The sequence below is a fragment of the Danio rerio genome, chromosome 16 (assembly GCF_052040795.2).
Source record: "Danio rerio strain M-AB ecotype USA chromosome 16, GRCz13ab, whole genome shotgun sequence".
NCBI classification, from domain to species: Eukaryota; Metazoa; Chordata; class Actinopteri; order Cypriniformes; family Danionidae; genus Danio; species Danio rerio.
Window position 1 is genome coordinate 45742854 of NC_141036.1, and position 17502 is coordinate 45760355.

Consider the following 17502-nt stretch of genomic DNA (forward strand, 5'->3'; position numbering starts at 1 on the left):
ATGAGTCGTGGGTGCCAAGTGGCAACTGTGGTTCCCATCACACCAACCTCTGCATCTTTCTCTTTCCATTCCTATAGGCATAAACCAGGCTGACCAGTTTCAACAGTGGGGGAAAAGAAGAGCAACATATGAGGTAATCTTCTTCTGTTTTCATAGATTCCCCTGGTAAAAATAGACAGCTTAAACCGACCAGGCTAGTCAACCAGCTAAAACTAGCCAAGCATCTTAGGCAGTTTTTTTAAGCAGGGTCAGATTGATCATATTGGACTGCACAAAAACTATAGGCCTACCAAAACACTGGGTTTTATTAAATTCTGCCCTTACCTGGACAAACAGGTAGACCAATAAGTAATGATTAATATGTGCCAAATTCAGTTTGTGTAGCCATATTAATTCTCGAATGTTTTGACTTTGTGCTTGGTTTAAATATCCCCTTAAAATATGTTAATTAAACATACTATTATTTAGTTGCACTTTACTGTTTAAAAATGTAAGGTCAAAAGAAATTATTCATTCACAATTATGCATTCACAACAACAACAACAACAAAACTGTATGATCAATACACCAGTAAATTTTTTTAAATTAAGTAAAAAGTTTTTCTGTTCCTTTGTCTTATTAAAACAAGTTAAACATGTTTCAACATATATTTTTAAGTTATACAGATGACTTAACTGAACTGACAATAGTCTATTGTTTATTGTAAGATGATATTGTTCATTTGTAAGGTTGATTTGATTCAACTTAATATAAGGTAGCTCCTAATTTTTGCTAAAATACATATGCTTTTCTATCCCAAGAACTAATTCATTTCACAAAAGTTGAGCAATATCACACGAGTAGCAGTGTGATATGGCTGTATATTGGCACTGGTGGAAGGCATGCTTTGTATATGCTTTGTATAGGCGTGCCTGGTCGTTTATACAACAGTTCGACGGCATAATCGTGTCCATAAAAAAGAAAATCAAACACTGAGAGTCTCAAAACATTTTTGAATGACGAATTACTTTCTTCCGCCATTCATTCACATCTGCAGCTGATGTCAGAACAGCAGAAACCGTTACTGATTTACCAACTTCACAGAGCTAGTGTTTGAATGATTCTCTAGCGTAATGTCTAAAGTAATGACAAAACAGGTGATTTTGCTCACATTTTAAGATTATAAGGCTGAGCGGCATGAAATGCCATCAGTCTACAGAGATATCTCCCAGTATTTCTCTGTTGCAATTGGGATATCACAATAATTTACCCTGAAAAAGCCAAAGCAAAGCAAACACGACTAGATTACATACATATAAAAGAACGAGATTGACTTAGAATGTCACCTGTTTTATAATGATTTGATCAGCTGTAGTTTGAAATTATGCTGAGATTTTCCTCCTTTATTTATTATATATATATATATATATATATATATATATATATATATATATATATATATATATATATATATATATATATATATATATATATATATATATATACAGACTTTGTTAAACTGCAGAATTTAATTTTCAATATCATCCCTTGCAGCTAAAATTAAAGTCCCATAATGCTATTTGTAAGCATAAATAAACTAGGAAATACTCCTAAATCATTAGCTACAAATTTTATTCTTAGTAATTAACAACTGTTAATTGTGTCATTTTTACATTGTGAAAGAAAATCCCAAAAATAAACACCAGTCCATTGCCATTATAAAAATATTTTTAAAAATTCATGTTTTTCTTCATCCCTGGGTCATTGGGTTTGAATTTCTGTGATATGCTTAAGTGCACGCAGGGAGGATGTGATTGCAGCGTGAGGGTGTGTAATTGGGGGTGTCGAGCCTCTCATGTCTGACTTGTGCCATGGAATGTACTGTACATGAGGGTTTACGTTCAGCAAAGCCTGGAAATACGCAAGACACTGAATTCTTGCTTTCTCCCTCATGATTCCTCAAAGACTGTCACCCCTATCGAGTCAGATGAATTTGTGCAGGTAAACACCGCCCCTGGAGCTCACCTTGGCTGAGGCAGCATCACACCTGTCTACAGCCCACAGGTGATGGAGCTAAACAGACACACACATGCTCCTGGAAGCTCCAGCTAGCAAAGTGACTGTCCTCTGTGAACCCTGTGTATAGTTTTATGGATCTGAACACATAAGTAAAAGAAGAATCCAAATACAGATGGGGGTGTAGTTTGATAAAGACCTTTTAAAGAGCCCCTATTATGGGTTTTTGAAAAAGACCTTCCATGCAGTGTGTAACAGCTCTAAGTTAATGAAAACATCCAGCTGGGATTTAAATCTGAAAGTGCACTGTGTTTAAAACTATTGATTCTTTAACTAAATAGTCAACTCAAGTGTCAAATAAATGAATCGATTTGGGTTCGGATCTTTTGCTTGAACGCGTCAATGTCGATACGGTACATCACTAATATGGCGTTTCAGATCGAGTAAAATGTGAATGTGCCTTCCTTTCAAACTCTAGCAGAGCGCAGGGGTGATGGTCACTGACAGATGGAGATTCGGCTGCAGGGAATAAAGGGTTAATGTCATGAATAAATTTCCGATTTCATAAAAAAAAATCTTCATCTGAAGTCTTATGGATTTGTGATGGCATGTGGTTCAGTAAACAATGATAATTTTAATATTGGGTTGAACTAATCCCAACACAGGCTCATTCTGAAAACATACCCCTATGTACATTTCTGAAAGTCACTAATTATGAAGCCACGTATGTACGTATGGCTGGATTTTGTCTTTAAAACGAAAGCTACGAGGTGGTATGATGCCGTTTCTTTTCACGCTTACTTGCTGACCGCTTCTCTCTGTATATAGACGGGTTTCCTGATGTTACCAGAAAGTCCAGTGGCTCGCAATGTAAGTTGGCGGACTTGAGACGCAGAGAAGAGCTGGCCAAGACGACGGGGTTTGAGTCTGGTGAAAAAACAGAAAGCTAGTAAGACAAAAACAGAAGACAAAAAATAAAATCAACTAAAAAATAACCGGGTGAGAATGTGGTAAAATCTGAAATCGTGTTAAAAATCAGGCAAGGGCTTTTCCTTTTCTGGATCGCTTTTGAAAACTGTTGGTTGGGTTTAGGGAAGTGGGTGAGCAGGTCAATCAATGCTAAAAACACTAATGGTTAGGTTTAGGGAAGGAGGAGGGTGGGTCAGTCAATCATTTAGTCAGTCGAAAGTGGCCTCTGGTGGTTTGCACAAGAAGAGCAGGTGCGACTGGCACTCGAGAGAAATCTGAGATCTTAAATAGTGCACACAGCAGCCTTTGGTGTAGTCATTTGGTGCACTTCAGAAATGTATATAGCAGTACATTTTATGAGCCTGGGTCAACTAATCCTTACAAAAGTGAAAGCAAACCTGTCAAAAAAGTCTTATTTTCTCTTTACATTACATTGCTGTGTCAATCGATTGATTAACTTTAAAAATACATTGCCATAAACATCATAAACGTGTAATTAGTTCTTCTAGCTCGCTTAAAATTTTCAGACACATTCATATAACACTTCTGTGGAACTCTAAATAATTACTGTGATTTTGATACTGATATTTTGTTTGACGCTGACAGTTACACACCCTTTTTAAAATGTTCAATATAATCTAAAGACCACACTTTATTTTGATGGTCCATTTGTAAAATTTAGTTAGTATCTACATGCCAACTAATTTTCATTGGATTATGAGTAAACTGTTAGTTTGGGCTTAGGGTTAGCGTAAGTTGGCATGTACTTGTAAAATTTCTTATAGTCAGTTAAATGTCTGTTGAAGGAGCAGTTTCAACTTGCAGACAGTCTACTAATACTGGACCAAATGAGTTAAGTAGTAGTAGACTGTCTGCTTTCATTTATCAAATGAATGTTGACTGCCATTAGAATGTTAAAAACTGGGTTTTAAGTACGAACAGGTGATTAATAATGTGATTTATGTGATATTGAATAGATTTGTGTTGCCTGTTTTCTGTGATATGTGTGATGTGAACGCTGATGCGGTTATGAGGCTTCTTTTAATCAGTGCACTTGAAGAGTTTGGCATTTGTGCAACTGAAGTTGTGCTTGCTTAACGTTCATATTTAAACAGTGTTGCCATAAGGGTTTTTTTCCTACTTTGCAGCAGCAAATGAACCACAAATCTGTACAGTTTGATCACCAATGCTCAAGGATCCAATCGCTCACTGTGTCAAAATTACACTCAGATCTGTGTCTCTCATGGGGGCTATTTGATTTGGAAATGATTAGTGGTTTTCGCATGCGGGTTTATGCAAGATATGGAACTGGTTGTACAAACGAATGTGTGATATCATTCAGATTTTTTTATGATACAATAAATAGCACAGCATGTTCTGTATTGGATATGTTTGCATATGTGGGCAAATTGATTTGATGTGTGATTTCAGTGTTTGTTCCCAAAATTTCTAAACCGTGATGTTTGTAGGCACAGATCAAAAGTTTGTTTAGATTATGGTAAAATCGAATATGCATTATGCAGCTTTTAGACCATCAAGAAGCCATTAATCAATATACATTTATTATAAGTTTTTCCATGTGTCATATCCACAGGAGGAGAGAAGTCTAAGACCACACTGAAAACCCACACCAGGCCTTTCAAAGGTAGGACACAACTCCTATTTTTATTGTCTCCAGGAAAACAGAAGGAAAATAAATGAAAGAGGGACATTTAAAAATGAAATAAAAATGCCATAAAGGCTTAGCTTGGCAAGGTGTTATGTTGCTTGGTTGCTAGCTTTATAGTGATGGAAAGACGAAGAGAATTTCTTTGGGTGTGCTGTTCACGCTCGTGCCGAGTTATGCCATCAGGGGACAATATCGCACGCTTTTCCATTCTGTTTCCTTTTGAAAGTTATTGAACCTCAGCTTTATTGAATTTGGCTTCCTGTTATGCACTTCATTTCCTCATCTGGATATCCAGCAAGTCCAAGTTTCCATTTTCTAAACAATTATTTTATAGAGGTTTTTACACCGTCTGTACTAAATCTTCAAGGCTTTAAATGATTTCCAAATTCCACCCTGTTGGATTGCAATAAAGAAAAGGTGAATTGTTACAGGTTTGGTGAATGAATTGAAAGGAACAGTTCATGCAAAATGAATATTTTGACCAGGTCGACCCAAATTTTATTTATGAGGAACAGTGTTGGGTAAGGTACTTTAAAAAAGTAATAGATTACAAATTACTGATTACTAGTGGAAATTTTGTAAACTGATTACATTACTAACTACTTAATCTAAAAAGTAATCAGATTACTAATTACTTTGAAGTTACTTTTAAAACATGTAAAATATACCTATAAAAATATAAAATAAACTGCAGCTCTTTCAGTAATTTAATATTCACTGAAAAAACATTACAATGGCTTGATCACAGCAGCTTGACATACTCAAAAGACTTAAAGAGTTTGCCTTACTTAACTGGACCAAATGAGTTAAGTAGTCTGCTTTCATTTATTCAAATGAATGTTGACTGCCATTAGAAGTGCATCTATTGATCTTACAATATTTTTTCCTTCTTTCCTTCCATTGTTTGTTTGTTCTGTTCTTCATTAATTTTTTTGCTTGTTCCTTCATTTATTTGTTCTTTCCTTCATTCTTTCATTCTTTTGTTTCATTTATTAATTTATTCATTAATCCCTTTATTCCTTAGTTTGTTCAGTCCTTTCTTGAATCTTTCCTTCATTTGGTCCTTCTTTCCATTCCTTGTTCGGCCCTTCCTTCATTCACCCCTTCCTTCCATTATTCATGCATTCCCTTTAGTGATTGTTAAAGGCAATGTTCAGTCATCATACAGTCAACATCCTTCATTTCCTCATCAATGACATGCAGTCTTATCAGTCTCTGGGTTAATATGTGTAAAGATTTTGGACATCTTGTTGAAGTGTCCAGTGTGGTGCGATTTACTTTCCATGTGCGATTTGATTGGGCGGGAATCACAGGACTGATTTTTCCATTTTAGCCAATCACTATAGACAAGAAAGAAATAAAGTTGTAGCTGCAGGTTGAAGGAAAGCAGTGGAGTAAAGTACAGAGACTGCGCTAAAAATGTACCCAAGGGAAAGTAAAAGTATACATTTTTAAAACTACTTAGTAAATTACAATTCCTGAAAAAAAAATTACTCAATTATTGTAATTTGAGTATTTGTAATTTGTTACTTTAACCTGGTTATAAACCTGGCTTTAAATTTATATAAGAAATATTTTAAAGTAGGACAAAAACTCCCCAAAAACCCTCGGTTTGGAAATAATCAGTGGCTGTGCTTGGAGCATTAAAAACCTTTAGTAGCACCCGTAAATTGTATTAGCTTGTTCTTTCAACAGTTACTTTGGCTTATGAAGAAAGGAGAAATTCACCAAGCGAATAATGGTGAATAATTTTTATCAGCACCTCTGATGATGCAGTTAAACATCAGTGCACGGTGTAATTATTTAAGCCGCAGTTAGCTCAGGGTTTTTGAAAGCTAAGGAATGAAAGAGCCCTCACCTGATTTAGAGAGTGTTGATCTGCCTTTATGACACACTTAGCACCTCATCATACTTTCCCCAGATGCAGCCGTAAAGATCTAGAGCCTCAGCCGCCACATTTGGACCATTGATGATATTTACATAACGGATCACAGCCTGCTGTTTGCCACATTACACTCTATTGCACTTGCAAAGTTAATGGGTTATGTTAGTGCGCTACTAAAGTAACTAAACAGTTGCATTGTTGGTTTTTATGTAACATAACATGTTGCTTACTTCTCCTTGTTTCTTCAAAATCTTATATTTTCGCTCAAGGTATGTTTCTGAAGTGCATACTGTTGGATGAGTGCATGATTTCATGTTGTCTATGCCCAATTCTGACATTACCATCCGAATGTTACTGTTTGAATTGAGACTCATCAGTTTAGGCAAATTTTTTATACATTTAATTGTTCTTTTTTTGTGTCTATGGTGTGCTTCTCTGCTGCTGTAGCTCATCTGCTTCAAGGATGGATGTGTTGTGTATTACAAAAGTGCTTTTCTGTAGACCCCGGTTGGAATAAGTAGTTATTATTAAGCAGCTTCTTCAATTTGATCTTAATAGTCACCTGCTAATTAGTTATTGATCAATTGATTGTTATTGCAAGTATTTTTTCAGTCGTTTACATGACAGCAATGGGCAGTGAGGCACATCAGCTTTTACAAGATGATCTGCCATTGAAAACTAGCATCAGAATAGACTGATTGGCCATTATGGTGTGATTGGTCTGAATATCTGTGGGATTTTCATGCACATTTCATGCAAAATCCTCTCTAGGACTTATAGATAATGAAATATCCAGTGAGTGGCAGCTCTGTTGCCAGAAATGGCTTGTTGATGTCAGTGGTTAGAGGACCATGGTCAAACTTGATGATAGGATGGTAACGGTAACTTAAATAAGCAGTTGTTGCTACTGTAGGAAAATTTCAGAACCCGAGCCAAAAGACTTGTTTTACGCAGATTTTTTATTGAGAACTTGTTGGTTGTTCTGCAGTCAAACAGGCAACTTCAAATAGGTCTGTAAGAGTCTAAACTGGGGTGACGTGGTGGCACAGTAGGTAGTGCTGTTGCCTCACAGCAAGAAGGTCGCTGGTTCGAGCCTCGGCTGGGTCAGTTGGCATTTCTGTGTGGAGTTTGCATGTTCTCCCTGAGTTCACGTGGGTTTCCTCCACGTGCTCTGGTTTCCCCTACAAGTCCAAAGACATGCAGTACAGATGAATTGGGTAAGCTAAAAATTGTCTGTAGTGTATGTGTGTGAATGAGTGTGTATGAGAGTTTCCCAGTGATGGGTTGCTGCTGGAATGGCATCTGCAGCGTAAAACATATGCTGGATGAGTTGGCAGTTAATCCCGCAGTGGCAACCCCAGATTAATAAAGGGACTAAGCCGAAAATGAAAGAATGAATGAGCCTAAACTGTTGTGAATTGGAAGAAGATATCTTCACTATCAAGATCTGCAGAAGAGCACCGGTGGCACTGTAATGGCACTCCTGTCAGTTATAAACAGGAAACTGAGACCACAATTTACATCCACTCAGAAAAACTCACTTGCCTAGGGAATGCAATAATATTTAGACCAAACTAATTCATTAGTATGGGCCAATACGGCATCAATTTGTCTTATGAATGTCAGATACAATGGCACAATGGCCAGAGGGATTTTGATTTCTTCTTGCAGAATAGTGGCCAAGTCACTATGTGATGCTTTCCTGACTCACTCCTCCAAAACACCCCAAAGTAGCTCAATAATATTTAGATCTGGTGACTGTGCAGGCCATGGGAGATGATGCAAGGTTTCAGTTTCTTCTGCAACATTCTGGTAGTAAGGCCAGAATCACTTATAAACATTTTCGATCCCTATCTCTCAAGAAGATTTACAGTACCGTGTGTGAATCAGAGCCTCAAGGAATTAAGGTTTTGAATTAAAAAGAGGTGTTATCCAGCACAACTAAGGTGTACATAATAATGTGTGCAGAGTGAAAAAAATGATAGCGAGAAGTGTTTCCAGAAGATATCAGCAATATTCAAAGATCAACAGCATTGCTGGTATGGACAGGAAAATGCGATTACTCTGTAATAAGAAGCAGGTGCTGTGTCTGGTTACTATGATACTCTTCCCTTGATGCAGTTAACAAGACTGAAATATGAACGAATGAATTAACCTTGAATGCAGCAGAATTATAAATAACCCAGAACTACGTAATGCTGGAACACATGCCTCTATCTGCAAACAATGCACTAAACAGTATGTTTCGAGATGTTGAAATCTCTGCATCTAGGTCTAGAATGCGATCATTTAGAATCAAATGCAGGGTGTTGAATGCAGAATGATGTCAGGAGCTTGAAAACACAGCAGTCAGTCTGCATCATTTTCAGCACCTTCTTTAGATGACATTTAGGCATGATACCATTAAAGCTCTAGAAAATATGTGATTATTGATGCGAGTAAGTCATAATCGAAAACTTTAATCACCTAGGCACTGAGCATTAGCTGAAATTCATTTCAAACTTATTTCACCATACTTTCTTGGTATTTTTTTGCCAGCTTCAAATGTGCGCTGACAGATGTTCTGCTTGTTAAGATCACAAGCTCTGGTCTGAACTTCAGAGTCCTGGACGTGCTTTGAGCTTACTGGCCTGAGTATAAAGGAAAATGCCAATTATTCTTTTGGACATTATACTGGTCCATAAAATGTCAAAGGTATGAAATCTGACATTTTTAACGACAATGCCTGTTCAATATGAAAGCAGTTTGAGTTTTTCACTGAGATTTAGTTTGTGCAAAAATGGAAATAGACACAACATAAATATAGGAATCTTTATGCTGCCCAAATGTCAGTTGTATACATACAGTAACTGTGATTGCAAGGTAAAATCTCTAAGGATCAAACTTTTTGAACTAGCACTAGCCCTGAGTTTTAAGATCTCAAAGAGCAGGTTGGATTGTAGCGGGACAGAAGGTTGGTAAGATAAATAGGAGCTGGATTATTTAAAGCTTTATAGGTAAGAAGCAATATTTTATAATCAATACAGAACTTAACAGACAGCTGGTGTAGGAAGGATAAAATTGGGGTGATATGATCATATATTTTAGACCTGGTAAGAACTCTGGCAGCTGCATTTTGTACTAACTGATGTTTATTAATAGAGGATGCTGGGCAACCAGCGAACAGAGCAGTACAGTAATCCAGCCTAGAAGTCATAAAAGCATGAACTAGCTTTTCTGCATCTGAGATGGATAGCATACTTCGTAACTTAGCAATATTTTTATGGAGTTTGTGAGCAAAGCCAACCACTTGAACCCTTGGTTTCACAGACAAGGCTTAAGACTAGTCCTAGACTAAATGAAGTCTGAGCTGTTGAAAATTTAAAGAAAGTACACTGACGGATCTTAAAAATATATCAGCACTTTTGTTTTGTCCTATAGGATGGACACCAGTTATGATTTTTCTAAGGCACGTTTGTAAAAGTTTTTTAAATGTCCTAATTGTGGATTAACTTTGGTTTAGTCTAAACCATGTATATTAAACCGATAAATGCTGAAAAAGACCATGTTCATCATTGTTTTGAGTGCTATACCTAGGCAGTTTCTAGGTAGGTAGCAAACATCAAATTTCCATCTACATAAATGACTGGACCCAAGGTTTAACTGTAGTACCAAATGCATTGCACTTCCTCCACCGACTTTTCATCATGCCAAAGTGGATCCTAGTGCTGTCACTTTCTCTGTAGGTTTTCCACTCAGAAAGAATTAGACTCGTTGAACCAATGGATCTACTTTAATTTAAAGGTCTAGTTCCAATGCTGGAATGACTACTGTAGGGTTTTTCAAAGTAGACTGGGGTCATCTTAAGCACTATTCAGACCATTTAAAAAAAACTGAGTTAGTAACATTCAAATAAATGATGGTTTAGCCATTTTACCAAGCTACGATAATACTTTATTCAACAGTTTCTTCTCCCGAGTATCTTTATATATGGCACGCATTCATGAGCACTGTGCATATTCTTATAACTTGAAAATATTCAGTTTGAACTGAAGGATGTTGAACATTTGACACAAATGACACTCATGCACTCAAATGGAGCTAGTGACATCACTGTGAGGGGTAAGGTTAGGGGTGGGGTTAGGTGAGCACATTAAAAAGCATTGGATGCAGCTCAGATTGCACTGCACCAAATCTGCATCCAGACCCCTCTCTGGGTGTTTCCCAGCGCTGGAAGGGCATCTGCAGCATAAATCTTGCTGTTTAGAGGATGAGAGCTCTCTTAAATTTCCCCTGAAATAATTGATGTTACAAAGACAAACAAAGGCATTTAGAGCAAAATGAGGACGAATAATTAATAACACAATATTCATTTTGGGTGGACTAACACGTTAATAGTGGGGACTGTTACTTAAACTAAACTGTTTCTATATGGACGATCTACTTAAAAAATAATTTAATATGTGGCCTTGCTTGGAGATTATCAACAATATTTGTCTAAATCAAGACTGTTCATAATGTTTATCTTGATCATATGGCTGATATTAGAGAAAGATGCAGTTTGCAACCTGGTGGAATATTTACATCTACTACCATGTTAGGATGGTGCAGTGGGTAGCGGTGTCACCTCACAGCAAAAAGGTTGCTGGTTTAAGCCCTGATCATGTTTCCATGTTCTCCCCGTTTTTGCGTGGGTTTGCTTTGGGTGTTCTGGTTTCCCCACAAGTCGAAAGACATGCACTATAGGTGAATCGGGTAAGCTAAATTGTCCGTGGTGTATGTGTGTCTGTCCTGGTCCTCCAGGTTAGGGGTTGAGTGTTGGGCTAATGACCCACCTTGTAAAAATGAGATGTTACGAAGCACCAACACGTTGCAGCTCAATAACGGACCTAGAAGTAAGTAACTACCATGTTAAGGTAAATCCTTGCTGAGCAGAATAGTCTTTGATATTGAAGTGCATGCAAAGTTCTGATTAATCTTTGCAAACTTTGATATGACTTTGTTGATTGTGCACCATAAAAATGCATTACTCTTCTTCAGGTCTCAAAGCATCTGTATCCATTTGTCACAGATGAATTAAATAATCCCATCATATCCTTATATATGCCAATCACTCAGCTTGGGGGCGAGCCCTTTGGAAGAGCCCCATTGTTTGTCTTGACAGAATACAGTTAAGAGCTCTTCCTTTGAGTTGCAGCTGTTGGCCCGAGCAGACGGGAGTGAGACTACGGACTGCAGGTATGTGGAGGTGAGCAATGACAGGCTTTTTAAGCCTCCTCTTTGATGTTCTGCCCCCCTTTGGGAGCTAAAAGGGTAACGTGAGACGTCAGGGAGCACAATGACTCTCTCACCTGCACCCTTTGAAGATCCAAGCATGCCTAGGACATCTCCATCAGAGGATTCACGGACGTTTATGGGCCCTTTTTCTTTCTTTCTTGTTTTGAGTGCACTAGTCAAACTACTCCTGAAGACTTTGTGGCCGTGTGTTTCTCAGCGCTCTGGTTACACCGGCTCTTGTTCGATGTCAACCTGCTCCACGGCCTGATCAGCATCAATCGCTCACCCTCTGTATGTCAGTGAACCTTGAGGGTCACATCCTGCGCTGACCAACTCTCCAGTTAGATTCTCTTTCTAAGACAGTTTCTCATGACTTAAATCTGCAAATGTGACATGCCTTTTTCCATGAACTGCTGTGGCTTCTCAAGACTTTGCTCAGAGGTGAAGCCACTGACCACGAAAATAGCAAAGTTCAAGTTTAAACTGAAGGGAATTGAATAACACTTCATAGCAGGGGTGTCCAAACTCAGGGCTGGTGTCCTGCGTATTTTTGTTCCAACCCCAATTAAACACACCTGAACCAGCTAATCAAGCTTATTTTAGGCATGCTAGAAACCTCCAGGGAGGTGTGTTGAAGGAAGTTGGAGCTAAACTTTGCAGAACACTGGCCATCCAGGACCAAGTTTGGACACCTCTGCTTTATAGTAATGTTTCATTTATTAGCATTAGGTAAGGCATTAAAAAGACACTCACTCTATACTTTTCGGCGTAGTCTCTGATTTATCTGGGGTCGCCACAGCAAAATGAACCGTCAATAACTCTGGCATATGTTTTATGCGGCAGATGCTCTTCCAGCTGCAACCCACAACTCATACACTACGGCCAACTAAGCTTATACTGCATGTCTGTGGACCAGAGCACCGGGAGGGAACCGATGCAAACATGGGGAAAACGTGAAATCCACACTGAAACACCAACTGGCCCAGCCAGGACTCAAACCAGCGACCTTCTTGCTCTGAGGCGAGTGCCAACTACTGAGCCACCATGCTGGCCTATGAACAAGATATTTTTCCCAAAAATTCTATCTCTGTCATCATTTACTCATTTCACTTATTCCTATTTGATTTTTTTTTCTTCTGTTGAACACAAAAGAAGATGTTTTGAAAATTGCTGGTTGATGGTACCCATTGAGTTATTTTTTCCATACTATGCAATCAATGGGTCAATTTCATAAATTGTCGTGGTGTTGCTATGTAGGTGCCAAGGTAAATCAAGTGGTAAGGTTGCTAAGAGTGTTCTGGGTTGTTTCTAGGGTATTGCAGGGGTATTACTGGTTTCTAAGAGTGCTAGGGTGATGTCATGCAGTTGTTAACATGGTGGGTGTTGGTATGTTGCTAAAAGTTTGTTATTGGCATTTGGTTTCCAATTTGTTTGAGTGGTTGCCAAGGTATTTTTATTGGTTGATTGGGTGTTGCAATATGGACAGTGGTGGAAAGAGTACTGAAAAAACATACTTAAGTAAAAATACCACTACTTCTGTGGATGTACCAGTACCAGTAGAGTAAAAGTATCTGTTGTACATATTACTTAAAGTATGAGCAGAATGTAGACCTTTCAAAAGTACTCAAGAGTATGGAGTATTACACTGAAAAGTTGATGCATTTACATGTAATTTGTGTATGTGTGTGTAAACGTAACATTCTGTAGTGCATTAATTATTGCCCTACAGGCACATAACATGATAAGACATTGATATTAGGTTCGATTTAGTTCGATGTGAGGTTACCCATATTCTATGTTTAGCCATCGTCTAAGGACAATTATTTTGATGTCCAATAACAACATCAAATGATGTTGATATTTGGTTGATTTAAAATTTTAAGAAAGTACCCAAAATCCAACGTGATGTCAAAATCATATTGATGTCAAACACTGGCATTTATTCGTTGGGTATGGCAACCAAAATCCTACATTTGATTAACGTCATAGTGGTAACGTCCACACAACATCAGCTGTAACATCATTAGACATTAATATTTGGTTGGTTTTAGGTTGGACGTTGGACATTGATGTTTTCTAATCCCCATAGACAAGAAAATGTAGTTACTGTAGAATGAAGGAAAGTAGTGAAGTAAAAGTACAGATACTGTACTAAAATGTACTCAAGGGAAGTAAAAATACACATTTTTAAAACTGCTAAAATTACAATTCCTGAGAAAAATTAATCAATTTCAGTAATTTGAGTATTTGTAATTTGTTACTTTACACCACTGGATATGCATTGTTCTGAGTAGCTAATAGGGTCTTGCTAGGATGTTCCAGGTGGTTGTTAGGCTGTTGTACACATGTTTTGGCGTATTTTTCCATGGTTTCAAAATCCTATTTTGAGTGGTTGCTAGGGTGTTTTAGAGTGTTCTGAGTCATGTAATAGTTGCTAAAGGTGTTTATGGCTTCCATATTATTGCATGAATGTTGCTATGCAGCTTCTTATTTTATTGGCTCCTCTCTTGCTAGGTGAAAAAGTTATTCTGACCCCTTAGAAAAGGTGTTATTTGTATTTGATTACATGGTATGAATTCAACTGAAAATAAAGTTGCATACATTTATAAACAATTTACTTTCATAAAAAGTCAAATGAAGTCATTTCCACCTACATTTATTTGAAAAGATTATTCAGAATATTTTATTATTACTGCAGTAATCAAAAATATTTGTCATTGTATATATATATATATATATATATATACAAAGTTGAAATCAGAATTATTGACCCCTCCCCTGGAATATTTATTTTTAAAATATTTTCCAAATTATGTTTAACTATGTCTAATTATGTCACACTGTCTGATAATATTTTTTTAGACTTTCTTTTCTGAAGAATTATTTTTTCATTTCTTTCATTTCGACTATTGTAAAAACAGTTTTATTAAAAAAAAAAAAAAAATTCCTATTTGACCTAATTCACCTAGGGGGGTAAACAGGGGTGCTAATAATTCAAGGGTGCTAATAATTCTGACTTCAACTATATATATATATATATATATATTCATAATGCTTAAAAGCTCTTGATAATCGATTTCTAAAAGTATTTGAACATTTGAAAACGTTTTAGCTCTGTTCAGACAGACACCTCTCGCCCTGACATGGCCACAGGAGGGAGTCAGAGGGTCAAAAACTTCTCCACCCTTGTTGTTTTAAATGGCTCCTGTCTCTATATACTGCTGTACAAACAGAGACTCTTGTTGTCGAATGACCAGAGCAGTCAGTGTGAATCAGAGCAACTATAGCCAATGGCAACAGTTTATGTGCAGACAGGTGAAAAAGATACTCCTGTAGGTCAGCGCAAGGTCATCCAGCAGAAGACAGATAAGTGACTCTGCATGAGGTAATACCGCATCAACCACACACACCTATTTGGCTTGGCAAAGGGAGCTCTTTGTTAGCGCAGAGAAGTGCTGATGGCTTCTGTCCCCCACTGGTGGGGTCACAGGGGCCCTTTTCTGAAACAGAATAGGTCATGCGGTGCACCTGACAAAGATCCAGCATCATCAAATATTGATCTATATTTACACTATAGCAGTTATAAGTTTAAACACACATGAATTCATTTCTTTTAGAGGATTTTAAAACCTGTAGATTTTTTATTTTTATTTTGTAGACATAATTGAATTGTGTTTGTGTGTTTTTTTTTAAACCTAAAATTGGATTGAACTAGAATCCAATTGGATTGAACTAGAATCCAATTGGATTGAACTAGAGTCCTAAAGAGGGAAAAAGTCCATATGTCTACCATGTACATAAACTTAAAATGCATGCAATCAGTAATTTTCCTTTGGCTTAGTCCCTTTATTCATCAGGGGTCGCCACAGCGGAAAGAACCACCACTTATCCAGCATGTTTTACATGGCAGATGCCCTTCCAGCTGCAAATCAGTACTGGGAAACATCCATACACACTCATTCACACACATACACTACAGCCAATTTAGTTTATTCAATTCACCTAAAGCGCATGTCTTTGGACTGTGGGGTAAACCGGAGCACCCGGAGGAAACCTACTCGAACACTGGGAGAACATTCAAACTCCACCAGTGACCTTCTTGCTGTGAGGCAACAGTGCTAACCACTGAGCCACCATATTGCTGAACCTAATATTTATTTCTTTTATATATTTTAATTAAATATTTTAACTTATTTAGCTTGAAATTTGATTTATAGACATTTAATTTTTTTATAATTTTCATATAAAAATTGTTTATTTTTTTATTGCACGTATAGTGTAATTGGCTTAATGTTAGATTTTTGACTGATGAACGCATTTCAAATTTTTTTTATTTTTACAATTTAACCATTTTTTCTTAAAATACAATTTGGCTGAAATATTTTAGCAGCCAAAAGTTTTTTGTGTGTACGCTTTTTCAGATCTCAAATTTCTCTTGCGAGTGCCATTCGCACCTGCTCTTCTCGCGTAAATCCACCAGGGGCCGCTTTTGACTGATTGACTGAATGACCGATCGACTGACCCACCTCCTCTCCTTCCCTAAACCCAACAAAGTGTTTTCAAAGGCACCGATTGACTCGCCTCCCCTCTCTTCTAAACCCAACTGACAGTTTTAAAAAGCAATCCAGAATAAGAAAAGCCCTCGCCTGATTTTTAGTTTTCATATTTTACCACATTCTCACACTGTTATTTACTTTTTTATTTTATTTTTTGGCTTCTGTTTTAGTCTTACCCGCTTTCTGAAACCATTCTTCACCGGACTCAAACCCTGTCATCGTGGTCAACTTCTCTCTGCATCTCAAGTCTGCCAACGTACATGGCGAGCTACTGGACAAACTGGTAACAGTGGGAAAGCCATCCACATGGAGGTAAGCGGTCAGCCGGTTAGTGCGAAAAGGAACTTCATCATACCGATACCGCCCCGTAGCATTCATTTTAAAGACAAAATGCAGCCATACGTACTTATGGCTACACAATCTCCAGAAATGTATACAGGGCTGCGTTTTCAGAATGAGCCTGTGTTGCGACAATTACAGTAACATGCCACTTCACCCACTTCATTTAACAAACCGTGCAAAGTGATAACATTTTGTTCTTTCTAGTCCTATCCTATTTCCATCTGGTATTAATGGCCACATTAATCTGGTCTCTCTGTTACTCATCAACCATAATTCCCTGCTGTGACCTCAGTGACCCTATCCGTCCCCTCGTGCCTGTCCTGCTCATCCTCTTTTTCAGCAGCTTTCACCTCTCAATGACTCGAGGCTCTGGCAGGGTGACAGGCCCTGTCCTTCTGTCTGTCTTTCTGTCCTGGACCAGCCTAAACCAACACCAGTCTAATCCCCGGATCACCTGTCACAAGTGTGGATCAGTGGGACAGAGCTTCAGGAATCTCCTCTTTGCTTTCGGGTACAGAACCACACCGTCTCATGAACACCGCTCCTTTATTATTATTATTACTATATTATTAATGTGTCATATTCTGGGCACCATTTAATGAAAGTTGGATCTATCGTGATTTAAGTGGATAGTTCACACAAAATGGAAATTTACTCACCCTCAGGTGATTGCAAACTTTGAGTTTCAATTCTAATACTGATAGTTCCTAGATTATATGTTCTGTATTTATCATTAATTTATCATTGATGCATTTCAAAAGGAATAAATATATATTTTTATATTATATTATTTATATATTATTTTAAATAATAAATGCATCAAATGGAAC

The 17502-nt window shown here is 37.5% G+C and overlaps 1 long non-coding RNA gene across 1 annotated transcript; it reads left to right on the forward strand.

Moving 5' to 3' along the window:
* Positions 1 to 16642, forward strand: LOC147833453 (uncharacterized). The gene is made up of 3 exons (XR_015511999.1): positions 1 to 133; positions 4559 to 4609; positions 16501 to 16642. It is a non-coding gene; the product is annotated as an uncharacterized LOC147833453 (long non-coding RNA).
* The last annotated feature ends 860 nt before the right edge of the window (positions 16643 to 17502 follow it).